Source organism: Uloborus diversus, chromosome 2, assembly GCF_026930045.1.
Source record: "Uloborus diversus isolate 005 chromosome 2, Udiv.v.3.1, whole genome shotgun sequence".
NCBI classification, from domain to species: domain Eukaryota; kingdom Metazoa; phylum Arthropoda; class Arachnida; order Araneae; family Uloboridae; genus Uloborus; species Uloborus diversus.
The window spans coordinates 1,005,079-1,011,819 of record NC_072732.1 but is presented as its reverse complement, the minus strand read 5'-3'; positions in this window follow the sequence as shown (position 1 = coordinate 1,011,819).

The following is a 6,741-nucleotide window of genomic DNA, read 5'->3' as shown; positions in this document are numbered from 1 at the left end:
CTATGTATAACAATAAACCTGTACATAAAATGATAATTTTCTTGGTCCCAGAAAAATGACAGCATGAATAATCAAACTGTCTATAATGATAACCTGTCTCTAACACTATTTTTTTAGGTCCCAACAGTATCCTTGTAGACAGATTTTACTGTAGTAATAATGTACCTACAAAAATGCTATTATCATGAACTTTTTGCAAAATATATAAATGAGAAATGGATCCACAAAATTCTAAGGTGGGGTATATGCACAACGAAATATGAAAGAAGGAAAAAATCTTGTGGTTTTTTCCAGTACAGAACATAGAGGCTGAAAGATAATTTTTATGAACCTTACTTAAAACCATGTACTCTGCATAAATCAGGATCTTTTCAACACACAGGGTTTCAAAATATTCAAGTCAACGGCATTAATTTTCGAATTTTGTGTAGCAACGACACATAAACTTTGTACTCATATTCCACTATAAACTTCCAAAGACAAAAAAATTAAGGACTTAAATGAAAGACTTAAAGATTTAAATGAAGAGCAAATTAAATTTGATCATTAACTTTGAAAAATATTCCTTTTTTCATTAAGAATATAGGTTGTGAATTTTGCAGGTTGTCATAGGCGTAGAAGCCCTGGAATATTTCAGACCGGCTCAGCTCCCCCGGAAAATTTCTCGCACTGCAGCTTTCTGTTGTACATTATTTACCTCAAACCTGATTTCAAAAATGTGATCTGCCTTTTCTAAGAATTTCCACACAATAAGCAACAAAAGCAGCAGCGGACAGGCGGAGTGGTCAGTGCACTTTTGAGTTCACCTTCACCCTTTTTTTCACTTTTTACACTACTCTTGATTCCCGGAGGAGAAATAAAAGAATTAAACACAAACTATTCTACCGGCTACAGAAAAGTGGGCTTTGCCCCGCGTGAACATACGTATATTTCGGGTTTAAATTCTATGTTTCGATCAAAAGGTACCATTAGATCGCAAAAATATCATTGTTCGATGATCTATCGAAACCAAAAAGTAATCTGTTGCCAGATAGAACCCTTTGTGCCGGAAATAAGATATTATTCAAACAAATTTTTTATTCATTTTTTGATGGGAAATATTGTCAAAAGAAACAACATAAATCAGTGGCATACTCAGAAATTACTTTAGGGGACGCAAACCAATGCTGTGGTAAAAAAGCAATTTTTAGAACCATCCCATGGTAAAAATTTTTTTTTAAAAAGTGCCCATTACTTCATTTCATTTTAAACCATCAGTGATAGATTTTTTTAAATGAAGTTATAAAACTGCAAACTTAAATATCATTCAAAGACTACTAAAGGTACCTACTACAGGAACAAATATTCACATAAATCAAAATCGGTGAAATGTTCATTATTATAATATTCTTAAAATCTTTCAATGGTTGTAAAAACAGTTACTACGCAAAAATCAGTTTCAAAAGGTGGGAGTTTACTGAAATGAAAAAATTTTGAACATACTTTACGAAGTTTATGTTTTTTGCTTTCCTAATATGTATTACGATTTTTTATCACTCACAGATATATTTTCATGCCAAAATTGTAACTTTTCATTTATTAAAAAAACTCCTACAATATTTTATAGTTTCTCTCAAAGACTTTTACTAAAATTTATCAGAACAATAAAATATATAACAAACACTTCCTTTTAACACATTTCTGACGTTTTGTTCCCTCCTTTTTTTTATAATTTTCCCTTTTTCTAGTTCTCAGAAAATAAGAGAGTCTTCTAAATGCTACACTGCCGAAGTCATCCCTTTCATTGAAAATTATTACAGAGCTCCTCAAAATTTGTTTCAGGGCTCGGTTCCCTGAAAATTTCCTAAAGAGAGTCCCTAAATACCTTGCCCTCCAACAACATGGCAAATTAAATAATATTCCCTCTTTGGGATTTAAATTTCAAAAAATTGCTAGGGTCCCTAAAGAGGGCCTAAATACCGCATTACAATTATACAAAAAATTCATGTTTTTTTAAAAGTAATAATAAAAAAATAATGACTTTTTATTTAGAAAAGAACTTCCTTAAAAGAGAATTTTTATTAATTCTGCCAGTAGCGAATTTACCATGTCACAATTTCGAGTGCCCCAAAGGGAATTTGTGAATGCACATGATAAATAATTTACATAGTTCTGGGGCTCCCCAAAATGCATTCCGACCGAGTAATAGAGCCTTCAGGGAGTTCCGAAATTATTGTGGGCCTAGGGCCTCACATTTTGCTAGTCGGGACCTGCCCCTAGCGCTGACAAATATCATCCACGGCGCCCCACACGCGAAAGATTACTATTTCAAAAAAAACTAAGGAGAAGGAACATCTGAACCTTTTCTGATAACACCATCGAAGAACGCTCTCTAGGACAATTTTGAAAAATTACCAGAGTAGAGCCCTAGTACAGCCTTTTCCCCTGACATCATTGAACATTGTCTTCAATTGCAATTTTGGAACTTCAAATTCGAGAAATTGGGAGGGAGATGTAAATCGGTTTGAAAATCTGATCGAGGACAATCCCTCGAGTCGTACTATTTTCACTAACGTCAATAAATATGGTATACAATCGCATTTTTTAGACATTAATTTCGAAAATTTTTCAGGGAAGTTTATTCAAACTTTTCTTTCCTTAAAATTACCAAAGTTCACTTGAAAGCTTGTTTTTAAAACAAGAATTTTGAAATTTTCACGGGGGGGTCCCCCAGAATCCCTCTATTTCTACGTACTCATCTTCGAATACTGACCCACCCCCTTTCAAAACCAGAATTTTATCACCTCATTCTCTCCATGTACAATGTATTTATTAAATATAATTGAACATTTTGTTGGGAAAGAGAGAAGAGAAGTTTCGAAGCTAATTTCTTATGGGGAAAAATTTAAGTGCACCCCTCCCCCCCCCCAATAAAAAACATTATTTTCTGGTTTCGGCGTAATGTGTCCCAGCTCCCCCTACTTCCACCAAGTTCCTACGCCTCTGCAGGTTGTGAATCAAAAATAAGTACCTTTTTTTAAATGAAATTATTTTTATAAAACTTTAAAAAAGTTCTCCCCAATATAAAAACATTTATATGTACCAATTAAAAGGTGAGCTGTTAGCAATATAACATTAATTCCTTTATAGTTTTTCTAAGAATACTTTCAAACATACGAATTGTAAAGTAATCAATAATCCAACGTTTTGAAGCACAAAAATTGCAAATTATTGCAGACACGTGTTTTGGTGTCACAAGGAACACCTTTTTCAATGCAAAGAAGTGTGAGCTTCTGGATGAAAAGCAAGAAAAGCAACACGGTGGAAAAGGAGATAGTATAAATACCAAAAAATAAGAAATTAAACAAAACAAAAAAGATAAAATGCCACCAAGGCAAAATTTATTATATAATTCCATCAGGAGAAAACTTAAGTAATAAATTTTCCAAGAAAACCCATAAACAATGCAAAAAGTCCAAAAATGAAACCACTCTGAATAAATTTACCAGCGGGGGGGGGGGGGGGAACTATGTATGGGGGGAAGCAATGTATCAAATGAAGAAATGCAGGAAAAAACCGAGTGAAGGATAAACATATTGGAAAATCGTTATATTGGAGTTAGTTAATCACAAAACCAAACAAGAAAGCAAAAAATGAAAAAAAATAAAAGTAAGAAATGTACGACGTATACATAAAAATAATAGAGAAACTAAACAAATTTTAACAAAGGAGTCCACACAGAAGAAAAAAAGGGAATTGCAGTAAGATCATTGACTAAATTAGAACGGTTCCTCAGGATGTGGAAAGATTCCCAAAAATCAAGATCCAACGAATTGGGGCATTTTTGGATAATTTGATAAGAGTTGAAATCAAAAGAATGATTTGATTCCCAACAGTGTTGAGCAATACTGGATTTATTCAGCTGTTGTTTTCTCACATAGCTACATATTAATTCTGTTTCAACCACAGGCAAACCTAACCTGGCAGCATGCTGTGGTTCATTGTGCTGTGCCTGGCATTCAGGATGCTTCCAGGAAAGGCTTATCCCAACTACAACTCAAGTCATTAGCATTTTTTGACTATATTCAAAAAATTTGAATTCAGGATAAACAGATATGGACAGATCAAGAATTTCTTTGCCGTGGGAAGCTCAGGGGCAAGTTTTCCCTTAATTTGCTCATCTGCAAATCCCTGTCATCTATTGTACTTCAGCTTTATTGAGCAAGCTTGCTTATTTGGTTTCCACCGAAAATAAAGCACACACACACACACAAAAAAAAAAAATCCAATTCCAACATTTTCCTATTTATGATATCCAAAATAACTTTCTTCCAAAATCTCAAACACTCATTTCTGCAGATATAGCCCTATATGTTTCCATGACAGCACTGTTTTAAGATATTTCAATTACCAAATGCAAAAGGAAGTTTTTTTTTTAAATGTACTTATAATTATTTTTGGAATATCAAACATCATATATATTTTTAGAGTAGGAAAACAAAGTTCTTGGAACTTTCCCCAATTATTTTGTCATACTTCTAAAATCTGTGCAACAAACTGATTATTCTAAATTTCATCCATTAATTGAAAAAATATTTAAGATCTGAAGAAATAAATGCAACTTTTAATTTACTCAAAATCAATTATAATTTTTAAAAAAAGCATAAGAGGAAAATGACGTCAATTTACGATCATTACGGGATCCCATTGCATTTTTGCAAACTTAGAAACAAGTAAGGTAAATTTGGCACAGCTAGTTAATTTTAAAAAATGAAAAAAAAAAAAAATAGGTTTCGAAAGTTTTTGCTCGGCAGAAGTCACTTCCTTTTCTTCCTTGTAAACGTTCACCATTTTATAAAAATAATTATCAATTCAAATGCTGCACAATTTTTTAACAGTACTGTGGATTAAAAGCTAATTTTGGGATAAAGAAGTCTGAGTCAGGAACTTAAAAGTCCAAAAGTTGAAATTGTTTACAGGGTGGAGACAAGAACTGCAAAAAAAAGTTCCCTGACTTTTCCCTGATTAAGTTCACTGAATTTCCCTGATTTACGTTACCATGGATAATGGTTTCTTTCCTTTACATTACCTGAAAACCATTGCATATTAAATAAAATGCAGTATTTAAAACGTTTTAAGCTGTTAATTAAAAATGTATTCCGAAAAGAAGCTCCTTATTTAGTAAAAATAGTGTACTAAATTATCTACAGAGAAATGTTATGAGAAATCTAAAACAAATACTTCCAGTATCCAGTTAACATAAGAATTCTAAAAAATTATTAAAAGCACTCTTAAAAACATATCTAATTATGATGAAACTAAAAAGTTTATTTGGAAATAATTTTAAACTGAATTTTCAAGCCGTATAATTGTTGCTGCAAGAATAACAAGTAATAGTAAAAGTATAGAAGTAATGCAGTTTTACTTACGTAAATAATAGAAATGTTTATGTAAAACAAATTGAAACCTTTTAACAACCAGTCATATTGAGCTATTCTCTAATCACAAACTTAGGATTTAATGAAGGAATACAGCATTTTAACTATTACAAAATAATAAAAATATTTACGTAAGTACGGAACTCAATTTAGAATGATTTCATTATAAGTCGAAGAAAAAATCTTTTGTAATGAACAACATTGAAATGCAAAAAAAAACAATTATTAATTTCAAAATATCGTCGCCTCACTTTTATCAATTGATCAGAAAACGCCAAGTAATAGCTTTTAAGCTTTTAGCAGTATCAATTTAGAAGCACAAAGATTTTTTTCTTGAAATCATGATTACAGAACTAATAACTTCAAGACAATGAGTAAAAGCAAAGGAGCCAAGTCATTAATGACGGCTTCCGGTTTTCCTCTAGGGTTGCTTATTTTACGTAGCATGGAGGGCGTGGCAGAAAAATTTAAGCTAAGTAAAATAAACAACTTTACATTCACAGAAGCTTCGGAAGTTTATTTTGTGGTTAATAACAAGATTTAATACTTTGACCTTGAGGAAGAAAAGGTGAACAAATATGCATCAGTGTATAATCACACATCACTAATTTTACTTTTTTTTTAAAACAAACAATTGGCGGAAAATGCACAGGAAAAAAGGGTATTTAATTTTGCAAGGCAAATTTAAAAAAAAAATTCAGCATTTAATCAATTTTCCCTGAATTTTTATTATTTTTTCAAAATTCCCTAATATTTCCCTGATCAATAAAGTTCCCTGACTTTTCCCTGATCTGTCGCCACCCTGTTATTTTGTCCACAACTCTACCAAACAATAGTCTGATTAATTTTAGGGTAAAGAAAAATTAACAGTATCATTTTCCCTTGGACTGTGCCCCTGGCTTTTAAGGACATTATGAAGTTTTAAAAATGAACTTACATGTTTATTCACTGGTCAGTCAGTCTACTGTATATTGCTTTTACCTTTCATTTTTTCATCATAGGCACCACTAGTGAGGTATCCCTAGATTTAGGCCCCGGGGCAACGAAGGAGTGGAGGCCCCTAATCAGAGTTCGAAAAGATCATCATATTTTCAATATATTCTATCCGATACTTTGATATATATCCGAATATTTTGATATATATGTATAGATCCGATATTTTCGATTTAAAAAATTTCCATTCAAGTCATTTCGTCAAATAATTTTTAAATTTCTGAGCTCAAGAAGCGAGAAGTTGTAAGGATGACCTGCAAAGTTAACCATTTTTCCGATTTTTTTTACTCATAGGTTTTTTTTCCGTCACTCATAGGTACAAATTACAAAT